Genomic DNA, 13,913 nt, shown 5'->3' on the forward strand with positions numbered 1-13,913 from the left:
TGGAAGTGCTTGCTCAGAGCTAAGGGTATCAGGGCCATCCAAGTTGTCAGTGCTCTTCGAGGAGGGCTGCAGGGGTAACAGTTTGAGTCTCATGTTGCAAAGACTACTTGTGAAGGGAATGAGAGTCTCCATCACAGAGACCACCCATTCCTCTTGCCCAGGCCCTGCACGCAAACCAAAACATGAGCAGGGGACTCCAGACAGGGAGATAGCTTCTCTGGCTGAAACCCTGTAGTAAAAATGGTGTTTTGTCTAGTCCAAAAGGCTAGTCATTCCCGATTCCTCAGCTGTTGTCACTTGGGTTGGAAAAGGCAGTGTAACCTCGTTGTCTGCTCTGCTTCCTCTTGCTGCGAAAGCTGGGGGACCTGTAGCATGAGGGTGTGAGCATCATCAGAAATAGTGTGAATGGGACAGGGTTAAAATGTTCTAGTTATGGCACAAGGTCTTGTAAAGAGGTCAGGTAGAGAACTTGGTCCCATGGTTGCAGTCCCCTTACCCAGTGAGTACAAGTGGTCCTGGTTTATCTAGAAAATCACAGTGGTTCTGCACTTGCCTTGGAAAGTCTGTTTGACTCAATTCTTGTGCATATGAGTGAGAAGATTTTCAAAGTCTCAGTAAAACTGTCCCGGAAAGCTGGTGCTTGTTGTCTCCTTCAGCTGTAAGCATCACATGCCCCAGGGATGTCCTCTGTCCCCTCACCTCACCCCATGGCAGGGGTACTGGTACTTGCATGGTACCTAAAAGAAATTTATCTAAACTGCTCTTAAAGACCCCAGAGAGGCCCTCTGTTCTAGGGCTCCGCTCTCCTTAAAAATGTGGAGTTTCCCCTTAGTCTCCCATGAGCTTCAAGATTAATCCAGTGGCCTTACATATCCAGCATGGGCACAGAGAACGGGTTATTCCTTTCTCTTTGCATCAGCTCTTTACAGACCTGAAGCCTAGAGGACAACAGGACTCTTAGAAGATGTTTTTTTTTCTACACCTCCAAATACCTCAGTTTTCCTTCAGATTACGTGTGACTGATTCATGCCCTTTCTGGAAGGGGGATATCTGGGACTAGACACAGCTCTCCTGTAGAGGAATGAAGCTGGTTTAATTAATATTGATAACATACGGCTGTGGGCTCGCTTGGGGGGGCGGGGTTGGCCGATGTAGATAAGGTGCAGCTGTGGCTGGTTCTGTTAAGGGGCTGGGCAGCCAAGGAAGAGAGAGGAGGAAGAAGCAGAGAGAGAATTCTGCCTGGGATGAGGAGAGACTAGGAGAAGGCAGCAGAGGGACTGGCATGAGGAGTGTGTTGGTATGAGATGGTGAAAGACCTTGTTGGAGCTTCATAGTTTGGAGAGTGCTGTGACACTCTCCTACACGTGTCTTCAAGTTTCACGTACAGCGTGGTGTCATCCTTTTCCAGTGTCACCTTCAGCCTGGTCCCAGCACACTGTAGTCCCTAGATGTGTTTCTCCCAAACTGTTTACTCCTTCTTGCATTTCTATTGCAGATCATTCCTGCTTAGGCAGAGTATAAACTTACATGTTCTTCTTTCTGAATTGTGTTTCATTTTTTCAAATTCTCCCTTCAGAAGTCCAGATCACTTGAACTTCACCCTTCCCTTCCTTAACACTCCTGGGTTTGTGTCCTGGCTTGAGAGCCTACACTTGTCCTGTACCCAGCCCTTCCCATAACACAGCAATCTGGATGAGCTGTGGGGTTTCAGCGCAGGAAAGCATTCACCTTGGCTCCAGTGGGACTCAAGCTAGGCCTATGAGAACCTCATGAGGTTCAACAGGGCCAAGTGCAAGGTCTTGCACCTTGGTCAGGGTAACCTTCAGTATCAATACTGGCTGGGGGATCAAAGGATTGAGGGCAGCCCTGCAGAGAAGGACCTGGAGGTGCTGGTGGATGAAAAACTGGACATGAGCCAGCAATGTGTGTTCACAGACCAGAAGGCCAACTGTATCCAGGGCTGCATCACAAGCAGCATAGCCAGCGAGTCAAGGCAGGTGATTCTCCCCCTCTACTCTGTACTCCTGAGACCCCACCTGGAGCACTGTGCCCAGCTCTGGCCTCCTTAGTTCAAGAAAGACGTGGACCTGTTGGAGTGGGTTGAGAGGAGGGCCATAAAGATGATCAGAAGGCTGGAGCACATCTCCTGTCAGGAAAGGCTGAGAGAGTTGGGGTTGTTCAGCCTGGAGAAGAGAAGGCTCCAGGGAGACTTTGTTGCAGCTTTTCAATACTTAAAGGGGGCTTATAGGAAAGATGGGGACAGGTGTTTTAGTAGGGCCTGTAGCAATAGGACAAGGGGTAATGGTTTTAAACTGAAAGAAGGTAGATTCAGACTAGATATAAGGAATATATTTTTTACAACGAAGGTGGTGAAACACTGGACTAGGTTGCCCAGAGAGATTGGTTGTGGGTGCCCCATCCCTGGGAACATTCAAGGTCAAGCTGGACAGGGCTTTGAGCAACCTGATCTAATTGAAGATGTCTCTGCTCATTGTGGGGAGGTTGAACTACATCACCTTTAAATATTCCTTCACACCCAAACTGTTCTATGGTTCTATGATATCATCCTGGCTCATATTCATTACTTGAGCTGCGGGGATTTCTGTTAGCAGGGTGGTCATGTTATTGGTTTAGATGGATTTACTTTAGTTACAGAGTTGTACTGTCTTTTTGTATTATTTTATATTTTCTTCTCTTTCACATGCTGTCTGTGTGACAGCAGAACTTGGCTCCTCTGTGCAAAATCCAGACATTCCTGTCATGGAGCAAGTATGAAGCAATGTCCCTTCTAGCGATGCTGGGGCGGGGGGGTTAAACAAGGATGGGATCTGGTTTTCGTGTGAAAACACTGAGCCCTTGGGCATGTCACGGAACGTGTGTAGTCGTCCCTGGGCACACTGGTGTACCCAAAGCATGTTGTAGCAAGGAGCTGAGAGAGGGAAGAAAAAGAGCAGTTGTTATTTCATTCAACTCTTTCAGTTTCCTTCCAAATTGCTTTAAGAAAGTGAAGTGCTGTTTGTTTACTCATCCATCCTACTCCTCATCTGGCAGAGATCCCAGATTGCTGAGACATGAAAGAAGAAATCCTCCTGAAAGCTGTGAAACATTGGCGTGGTTCTTCCCCAGCCCAGGACTGGGAGGCTTGCATCACCCGCCCCCGGACACTGAAATGCTCCTTCTTCTAATCCTTCGGAAAGCCTTACAAATCAGCATCTTGCATTGCATCAGCATCTGGCAGCCTGCCTCTATTTGCTTCTGCCCTCACTGGTGAAATGAAACTATGGCCCTGCTGTTGCATGTCACCCAACTTGGAGCCATGTGTCAGTTCTGAGCCAGCCTGAAAAGGCACCCAGCTCTGAAAACCTTGGCAGTGCTGAGCTGCTTGTTAGTTAACTCAGCACCAGCAGCGTGCTATGCCATGTGAGCCACCTGGGGCAAATGGCTCTCTGTGAGAGGTGGCTCCTGCCTTTTTTGGTGCTCCCCACCGGGCAAAGCCTAGCTGTTGGATAAAGACCCTAGCCCCTGACCTGGCCTCTCCCTGCCCCCCGCCCCCCATAGCATTGCTGAAGGGTGTCTGTGCTAATTGTATTCTCATAGCCTCATGTATAGGTGGTTTTTTAGTTTCCCTCTCCTGAGTTTCTTCACATTGCATCATCAAGCACTGATTTTGTTTCCTCCATGCATTTGAAGACCCGCCACCTTACCAGCAAAACCAGCATTAGGAAATGATGGAGCCAGGGCTGGCAAGCAGCCTCTCATGTCCTGCCTTACACAGCTCCCTGCCCTTGATCACGTGCAAGAGAAGATTTCTTCCTCTGGCGGGGCAGTGTGTGGCTGGTGCTGCCACAGGGACAGCCAGCCCTGGCCCACCACCATGAGCTGACTCACACAGGGTACACTGGCACACAAGTGGAGGCATCCTGGATTGGCACTGCTGTGGTTTGGGTACTCAGCTCTGGGGACCCACTTTTCGAAGTATTTACCTTTCCATTCAACCTTGCCTAATGGTGGACAAACAGACTGGGCTCAGAGACCCATCCAGTGTAGTGTCCTGCCTTACACGTCAGGCCTGCGGTGTATTCTGTTTCTTCGTGTTTAATAGTTAGCGATGGATCTCTTGTGTGTGCATCTGCTGCTTTCTGAGCCTGTCCTAACTTTTAGCTTTCTCTCATGGCAATGACTTCCGCAGGTTATTTACCTATTGCATGAAAGAAACCTAGAAGTCCTTGTTTTCCACTTAAACCTGCTCTCTGTCCATTTAATGAGATGCTGACCTCTACCTGACATTGCTTTGTAAGGAACAGTGAGCATCCGTCCCAACTCACCCTCCTGACACTCACAGCTCTGAGGGTCCTTGTGGAGTCATGCAGCTGCAGGGCTCCCTTTGGTCTTCCCAGAGTGGTGTAACTCAGGGTGTCCCCTTTCTCCTCTGACCATCTGTGATCCTGGGATGGAGGCAGGGTTGGAGTGGAAAAAAATCTTTGGAGAAAGGAGTTACCAAACTTCTATGCCACTCCTGAGGATATCCCAGCACAGGGTGTTTTTCGGACTTCATAGGATTGCGCCACTCAGAAAAGCAAAAAGCGTCTCCTGTGCAGTTTGTTGTGAGCAAGCCAAATCATAAATGCCTGCTGCAACAGAAGCCACGCTGTGCTGTGGCCCATGCACGCACAAGCTGAGAGAACCGCAGGCTTGAGCAGGCATGTGTCAGGCACCTGTCCCTGGACCTGCCTCTGCTCCCTGGGGACAGGATACACACGCACCTGGCTGGTGCCTGAGCCACAGCGATCTGCCCCGAAACCTGCAGCAGCCTCTTCTGCTGCGAGCTGTGTCTACTTGGCTGTTGGCGAACCCAGCGTGCGGCTAGAAACCCTGTGGCTCTGTGTCAAAAGCTCCTCTATATGAGTTTCCTTCCCATGTTTATTTAGTAGATGGTTTCTGAGCTCTGTCCAGAGGAAGGCGAGCAGGGTGGAAATGCTATGAAGAAAAGCAGGCTGGGGATCCCCACCGTGCACCCAAGGCAGTCCCTTTTCCCTTCATGCTGGGTTTGCCAAGAAGCTATGGGAGCAATGGCCAAGTGTTGGCCTGGGGCTCAGCCAGGGGCCAGTGCTGCCTTCCAATGCCCCACAGCTTCCCCCCTGAGCTGGGCTGCTGCCTGTCATCTCCTCTTGTTTGCTTTTTGGCTTCCAAGAGCTGAGCTTCTCTTACTGCTGTCTCCAGCAAGGTTTAGGAAAATATGAGTCACCCTCAGCCTGGACCAGAAGCACAGAAAAAATTCAGCCCTCCAACTCCTTCATTCAATATCACTGTGAAGGTCCCCAGGTTTGTGATTCCTTGTGAAACTTCCCAACACCTGAAAGATGTCCTGAACAGGCCCTGCAGCTTGTTTGAAAAACCAGTAGAAGGTTCCTTGGAAATGTGTGAACAGCTGGTTTACTGGTTCACTGAAAATTTGTCAAGATCAAAAAGGAAAAACAACTTCCCCTGCTCCTCTTTGCAGACATATCAGAAGTTCAGTCATCTCCATCTAAAATGTTTTGTTTTGCTTATACAGTCTTCATTTGTTTAACTTTGCAACAACTGCTGTTAGTTTTGAAATGAAGCCTTATTTTGACGCAAAACATGGAAGCATTTAAACTTGAAAGGAATTGACAGAAAGTTACTGCCTGTGGGAATGTGCCTGCTCTAATTTGAATACAAATTATGTCAACATGACTCAGTCCAATGCCTCAACTGATTGTATTGAATTGCTGAATTGCATTTGGAGGAAAGAGGCTGGTGGTTTCAGAAGAAATTAAGAGATTTTCACCCAAAAGAAGTATGTTTACTCAGATTAAGAACAGTCACAAAACTTTTTCTAAGATCTAACCCATGAGCGGACCTTTCAAAGACACGATGCTAGAGAGGCTGCAGCAAGTGCCACCGCCTTCTGTATGCTCAAACCGCTGCTCACAGCCCAGGACACCAGCCCTCTCCCCACCACCTCCTCCATTGTCTCTCGTGTCTGTTGCTGTATTCACCCTTATCATCCCATCTGAGCTGCTCCTCAGCTCTGCAGCTCAGCATGTCAGGACACCAGCAGGGATTTAAACATTTGAACTGTGTGTTTCCCAGATGTGCCGGGAGCTGCTGTGCAGGACACAGCCATCTGACTGAAGCCTGGCATTCTGGCGATGTTAGCACTGCCGAGCTCCAGTGTGGGTGGGTGGGCAGCAGCAGTAACAGCTTTCTTCTGAAGTTCTCCCCCAGGAAAGCACACCCTACTTTCCTGCAGGTGCTTACTTGCTAGGTTTTACATTGCAGTGTTTTGTGGTGGAAGAGAGGGTATAGAGATTATGCGCTGGGAGTATCAAATGGATGATTAGTTGGACTTTCAAGTTGATCATCCTTTTTCCCCTGTGGCAATAGTCACAGCAGCCCGTGCTTGGCTTCTGCATGCCCCTACCCCAATACGGGCATGAGTGAGTTTGTTTTGGTATGGAGCTGGGAAATTCCCAGCAATTCCTGCAAGCACAGCACATGAGGGAATACAGCCAGCAGTTGATGTGCAGTTTACCTGATGTTTCACACCCCACTGGTGCGTGGAGGGTTGAAAGTGAAAGCTGACCCTCTCTGTTTACTGATGTGCCCTTTCTATTTACTTTCAGAACAGAAAAGCCAATTGAGACTCAGCTAGTGGAAAAATTAAGACTTCAGGCAGTTTTGTAGCCATAATGAGGTGTTCTGCCCAGCATTACCAGTTGCCACCTGTTGCAACCCAGTTTAATTTTTAACCTCCTTAGGAAGCCTCCCCCATCAATGTCCCCTGGCAAAAGGATAGAAACCTCTCTTTCTGCTCTTCTTGGCTAAGGGAAGTGTCATTTATGAGCTCCCAGGAGTGGGCAGGTTGCTGGCCACCCAACACCTGGCAGGATGAGTTCATGTGGCGCAGTGCTCTTTCAAGGCGAGGGCAAGGAGAGGAGGAGCGGGCAGAGACGGTGCAGCTGGAAAGGGGTTGTATTTTTGTTTGCAAATGTTCTGACTTCAGGGCATCCTGGGTGAATGATGCAAGAAAGGTCTTGTGATGACAGGGAAGCCTTGCAGGGCTGCAACACGCCCCGTCACTCCTGCTGTGAAGTAATCCATGTAGGGCTTATTTTGTTTACAAAGTTCCAGATGTTTCCCCCACAGGTATGAGCTGTCACTCGCTGTTTTTAACCACCTGCCAGCATATCAGGCAATATCCAGTCCCCATAAATGCAGAGATATCCCACGCATCTTTATCTGCCATGACTGCCTGAGCTGATTGGGTTGTATTGTAGTTGGGAGCCTCTCTCTTCAGCCTGAAACTCCCTGGGAAGCTAACTTTCTCATCCTGACATGACTCAGTGTGCCTTTTCTCAGAAAATGCCTACTTCTCACCTTGCTTAAGGTCTGTTGCAATGCAGGTGGAGGCAGGAAATCACCTAGACCTCCATCCCCAGGGAAGCTTGAAAAATCAGGCAAAGACCAGAATTCAGCTAGTCACATTGGCCTGCAGACATCGTTTGGTCTGAGAGAAAACTTGCACCCAGAATGAGGTCTCAGCCATCGCTGTATAACAGCTATCTGCAACCTTTCTGTTGAGTTTGTGGCACCACACAAAGGTGATGGGTCAGGGAGAAGAATAAACCAAAGGGACCCTAACTCCAGCTCCAGCTGAAAGGTTGTTATGGCTGGCACATCCTTCATGACTTTTGTTTTAGGGTCCTTTTTTGGATAAGCACCAAAACCAGGTCCAGGAACAGGCACCAGAACTCCAATCCTAACCTCTCTTCACTCATACCTCTTGGCTTAGGGCCACAGCGGCATACCAGGCAGCAACGGAAAGGCTTCAGCATGGCTTTGCCTGCAGTATCCTATGGCCGGCTGGTTGGAGATGACTGGCCTCCAAATTATTAGGGTGTGAACACTGGTCTCCAATGATGTTGGCACACAAAGGATGGACACCCTGAAGCCCATGTGGCCAGTGGAGATCTTGGGGGCTGTCTAGGGAGGAGAAGGAGAAGTCCTGGAGGAGGGCATGGGATCAAGGCAGCCTGGATTGCCTCTGCAGGGCTTTGTAGTCACCTACCTCCCCATCACCCACAGAGGGGGAGCAAGGTTGCCCTCTTGGGGTCAGGGGCCTGGTGTTTGTGGCAGTGAGTGCCCAAGGTGGGAACTCAGAAGAGCCTTGGGCTACACAGTCAACCAGCTCTGTTGGGAGAGCCTAAGTTAAGCAGAAGGCCAACACATCCTGCCGTGGTGAGTGGTTACATTAACAACGTGCGAGTCATCACTCAGTGGAGGTGTATCTGATTCTGCCTGTGCAGCCAGGCAATGGGTCGTGTAGGAAGTCACTCTGTCAGGCAGAATCGTGCTTGGGGGGTAAAATCTGTACTGTCACAAAGCTCAGCAGGAGGGGACATTGCCAGCTGAGGCCATGTGGGGCAGGCCAGCAGTGGGCCTGGCAGGGAGGGGACAAAAGCTGTCCCGAAGCACGACAAGTGCCCCATACACCACCATGGCTCTCCCAGCATGCTGCTCAGGAGCAGGGGTGCAAATATGGGCTTTTAAAGCTCTAACTGCCTGTCTCAAGCGCTGCTCTGCCATTAACAGATTAATTGGTGCTGGAGACCTGAATCCAGCCGTGAGCCCAGCCAAGGGCTGGAGGCAGTGTATTTATGAAGTGGCCATGGTTGCACCAGCTGCTGACTGATCTGTACACTTGATGGAGACTTGCCTTAACCTCCTGTCCAAGGGTGAATTCTGCACATTGGCTGTTTGTGTTACCCCATGCTGCATTCGTCAGCTGGCTAGCTGCAACCAGAGCAGAAGCAAGCAAAACTCTCCATCATTTGAACAAAGTAATTCCTGCAACCCCCCAATGGCAGGTCTGGTATTCCAAGCTATGGAAAACCACTGGAGTGGTTCAGGTCGGTTTCAAACAAAACTGGGAGACTGGGCCTGAGGTTCATTTTCCCACCACATTCCTGAATTTGTAATCCTTGCCATTTGCTGAAGTCAGTATTACAGGAGCTGTGAGGAACAGGTGATACGTCTGGCATATTTGTGTGCGTGTTTGAGGATGGAGTAGGGTGCTCAAGCATTGCAAAACAGACTTAGAAATATCTAAGCTAAGATGGATGATCCTAAGTACCAAAAGCGCTCAAATATTCATGACACAATATTCGTAACTGCGGTCCCTGCTTAATCTGTGTTAATTAGTTGTTGTAGTTTCCAGGGTTTGGAGAAAATGCAAGTGTAAAAGTACTGCAAGAGTGATACTGAATGTACATGCTTTTGAAGTATTTTAACGTGCTCATCAACATCTATTTGAAGTATTATAACACACTCATCCTGTTGATGATCATGGTCAGGAGGAGAAGGGGAAAAACAAAAGTTTCAGACCCCAAGGTCCAACTCACTAAGTCTGAGTCTTAGTGACTGAGACAAGGAGTATAAAACAGCACAAGGAAGAAAACTACATTGCTCTCACATGCTGTTGAAGCCCCAGTGACCACAAAGTCCTGGTCCCTCAAGGACAGAGCTGGTGTAGGAAAAGCCATTCATTCAGAGTTACATTACAGAATTATAAAGCCAAAAAAATGTTTCCCCCAGCACAGTATTGTATTACAGCCTTAGGCCCAAGGAAAAGGTGCACAAGAAGTGAGCCATATGATACGCATCACTGCTGAGCAAAGCACATTAACCAGTTATGCAGATGACCCTCAACAGATCATTATCTGGGCATCTTTCCTTACTTAAGAGAGAGCTGTGCTCTTTCCTGATGTCTTATGGATTCTAATTTAAACCCATGTGATTTTACAGCCTCTTGGTATGACGTGTAGTAATTTGTAATACTGTTGCTCTGACACTGTATGGATTAGCACTTGGCCTCAGGGTGCTGGTAAGCCAAGATACTGTCCTGGCCGCAGGACCCTGAACACTGACAGGACGTCCATCCCCACAGCCTTCCAGGGCAGAGTCCCTGAGATGCCTGTGGCCCCTGGCACTGCCAGGCTCTTCTCTCTACTCTCCTTCCAGCTTCATTCACAGACCTCTCAAGCTGGAGAACCATCTCCTGCTTCCTGCTGCATGTTCACCTTATGAGCAACCAGTTTCTATAACAGCATTTTTTTCAAGGCTGGGAAGGTATGACCTTCTGAATCCATTTCTAGTGAAGGCTGCAGATTTGTCTGTATGCTCTGTTGCAGCACCAACCTGCTGATTACAGTGCTTACTGGTCTTATTATATATGGTCTGTGTTTGCAGCTTCCCTGGGTTTTAAAACTTGCTGTCCTAGGGAGTTTGTGTGCAGGAGCAGTGCCAGCCAGTGGTGAGCAGGCTGCTCCCAGCCGCAGAGGGGAACACTCTTCTGCACATCAAGAGCTTGCACCCTGACACATGCGGAGGAGCCACATGTCTCTTGGCAAAGCAGCCTTCACAATCTGCATGGAAAAACCTTCAGACCTTTCCTGGCTAGGTGTCCTTTGCCTTTACTGCTGCCAAGGTACCTCCTTTGAGCTATCTGTGAATGGGTTTAGCCGCAGGCAGCTATCCTGCCTTCTGTAGCTTTGTCTACCTCTGCACCTGGCTGTGGCCACAGAGCTGGTTTTTGGTGATTTTGTCTCTGCTCCTTTGGTCAGCTGTGTTTACAACGTGAAGCATGGTAGATGTTAATTATACAAAGAGGTTGTTTCCGCTAAAGACAGGTTTTGGTTACTGATTCAGCCCCTTCTCTGGTTCTGACAGCTTTCTGTACACAGCAGTGTTGCACTGATGTAAAATCTTGGAGTATTTATGGTGTTCTTCTCGAGATCAGTGACTCTGGTGTTCAGCTCAGGCCATCCCCTCCTGTGGCACAGTCCTTGCTGATGGCCACAGTTTGTCTGATCCAAACTACATGGAGACACCTCGGAAGGTCTGAAGGGCTGGTGGAGGGTTACCTCTCCTTCTGCTATTACTTTATTTGCTGTTATTCTTACAAAAACCCAGGCAAAAGGCATGAGTGTCTGTGACTGTACCCAGAACAGCCAGGAAGAGAGCCCTGGCTGCTTTCTGGTACAGGGCAGCTGAGGTCTCTGGCTGCATCTGCGAGAGCACAGTCAGCACAGCCATCAGGATTCAGCATGTGGGCCGTGAAGTACTGCTATGGGAAGGCAGCGCCTGCCTCTGATTCTAGAAAGGACACATCTTGTAAAAAGAATCAAGCCTAACCCGAGGCATACCTGGGAGAGATGACTCAAGTTACTGCAACCAACTGGGATGCAGTGATATTTTTCTTATGCAAGCTGGAGCAAATCTTTTCTTGTAAAGGGTGGATACTGCTGGAGATATTGTATGATCTGGGCAGGAGGCTTTTCAGAGCTGGTGAGTAGCCACCAGAATTAGTCCTTCATATTGTCAAGAGTGGAACATATGAAACAGTAAATAAGTTTCTTGTTGGCAGCTGTGTTAATGTACTCTGGGTCTTATGGGAAGTGATGAAGGGAGAAACAGATCAACCGATGGTTCAAAATGTTTTGGGCATAACCCCCGAAAAAGTCTGAAACCAAATCTCATCTGTTTGTTCCCACTGAATGTATGCACCCTGCTAACTTTCTGTGCTGGTGACAGTAAGCCCAACAAGCAGACACTGGCAGTAATAGAAACCTTAAATTAATAAAATGAGACAAAGGGAAGTGAGTCCTTTGAACTCCATAAGGTAACGCTAGTGATATCTTGTCTCAGGGATCTAGCTGTTGATGAAATTGGAGCGCTGCTGTATACTTTATGAATCAGATCCTATGCTGGGTTAAAAGTTTGTTTATTCTTGGAGGTGTGTTCAATACCAATTCTTTCTTTATAAATAAATGAAACAGTTCTCTGGATTGCCAGTAAATCGGTATGAATTTTGCCTTAGAGCAAACAATGAAAGTAATTATTAGGAAAGTACATTTGTGCCCACATCAAGATTTATCTTGCCCCAAACCTTGTCCTATTTAGTCTCCAAACACTGGACCACCCGAGCACCTTGGCCAGAGACCCGGCTCCACACACTGGTGCCTTGGCTGACTACCAGCCCCAGCAAACTGCAAAGGCAGGAGAAAGTGCAAGCCCAGGAACAGGAGCACAGTTGTGCTGGTGAGCAGCTCTAGCTTGTAATCGCCTTGGGACAACTTTGTCTCATTAAGATGTGTGCCATATTACAGAGCAGATGGTGCCAGTTGTCATTTTTTAAAAATGATTGTGCGAGGCTTTACATCAAGAGCGGGAAATGGGTGTTTGAGGAGGTAGCGGCTGTGTTTAGGTGTTTGCAGAGGTCTGGTTCACTGAGCATGGGCTCACAGGAGAAATATCTCTTGTCCTGTCTTCCATCTGCCCTACCCTGTGGTCCCAAAGTCCTAAGCACAACCTCCTAGCAGCATCGCGTCTCTCCTGAGCTCTCCTTCCCTGTGCTTGCCTGGCTTTCTGCCCAGTGTCCTTCCCCATGCTCAGCTCCCCTGGGCAGGCCAGCCAGCCCCACTGCCCCCTCTGCCTTGGCCTGGGGGTTTTCTAGTCCTCAGGTTCCTGCTTCCTGGTGTGGGGAGCACAGCGAGCCCCTGCCGGCACAGCACATGGGGTGCCACCAGGTTATGTTTTGCCCTGGGATGGCGAGCAGCTGCCAGCAAGTGAGCTCACTGCTTGGCACCTTCATGGGGAGACATGCCTTCAGCCTGTGCTCTGCCTGCCTGGATCGCTAGCCCTTTACAGCCTTCCACATCAGCTTACAGAACTGAGTGAATAAGCCTTTTGATCCTCCCTGGCCTTAGGCCATACAGGGCTGCAAACGGCAAATGATAAATCCTTTTGCAGCTCTCTTGCCACTGTGCCTTTCTGGCCTGGTACCAACCCCCCTCCTCCCAGTCCTCAGTGTTACTTAATTTGCTTTACTTGGTGTACTACCACATGGCTGGAAGCAAGCATCCCTGGGGCTGGTCTGGACCCCTTGGAAAACCAACTGTCAGCTCAGAGAACAGCTCTGCTGGGTGAAGTTATGGATGTTGCTGAGAAAACTCCAATAAGTCAAACCTTCCCAACCAGTTACTGCAGGAGACTGTTGGATTTCATGCTGTACTTTCCCATTTTGATACTTGAATATGGAAACTAAATTCCTGTGCTTTCTGCTGTCTGAGCTGGACAGCGCTAGCTTTACAGCAGTGGGATCGATTGCACTTTGCCAGGCACACTCCAGCTTTCTTGTTCTCTCCTTAGTGAAGCAGCCAGGCAACCGCTGTGACTCATGCTAGCTGATGAAATTTAAGTGGTGTCTAAAAACCGCAGGCTCATTATTCACTGTTATGCGTGACCATGTGTGGTAGAGAAGGAGGTAACTTTTGAAGGGGCATGAAAGGAGCTTAAATTAAATGTTTCCCATCCTTTGTTCTTGTTTCGCGTAATCCACATAAAGAGGAGGAGGTCCCATCCCATCCTGTTTTGCACCACCTTCCATAGCTTCTTCTTGGCTGGAAAGCAAGAGCCCCATGGCTCTGATGGGTGCGGTAGGGGGGGACTCCTTCCCCAGGGGTGACTGTGGCTCTTACGTCAGCTTGGTCACCCTGTCCCTTGCTTTACATGAGTGGGGAGGTAGGAAAGAGGAGAGAGAAGGGAAGGAAGACACAGTGGCCACCTCTGTAGTTTATGCAGCAGTTTGTGTTAAACCCAAGACACAGCAGTGGTGGAGATTGCTTTAAAATCGTAGAGGAGTCAGTAATCCCCAGTTGATGACTGAAAAGTGGATGACTGATGATTCTGTGAAATGGGTCTCAGGTCCCATTTCAGTAGCAATAAGCACAGGAAGGGGAACGCACTGTCCCTCCAGCGTTAGGGACTGTCTGCAGAAACTGTCCAGCCTTGCACTGCAACACCTCCAGCTGTAATGAGCTTCAAGGGGT

General features: G+C 48.9%; 1 long non-coding RNA gene across 1 annotated transcript in view; it reads left to right on the forward strand.

Annotated features, from left to right (window-relative positions):
* Window positions 1–13,913, forward strand: part of LOC129737170 (uncharacterized) — a 134,362-nt gene that overhangs the window by 105,859 nt on the left and 14,590 nt on the right. The gene's annotated exons all lie outside the window — the stretch shown is intronic.

This window comes from Falco cherrug, chromosome 12, assembly GCF_023634085.1.
Source record: "Falco cherrug isolate bFalChe1 chromosome 12, bFalChe1.pri, whole genome shotgun sequence".
In the NCBI taxonomy this organism is placed as follows: domain Eukaryota; kingdom Metazoa; phylum Chordata; class Aves; order Falconiformes; family Falconidae; genus Falco; species Falco cherrug.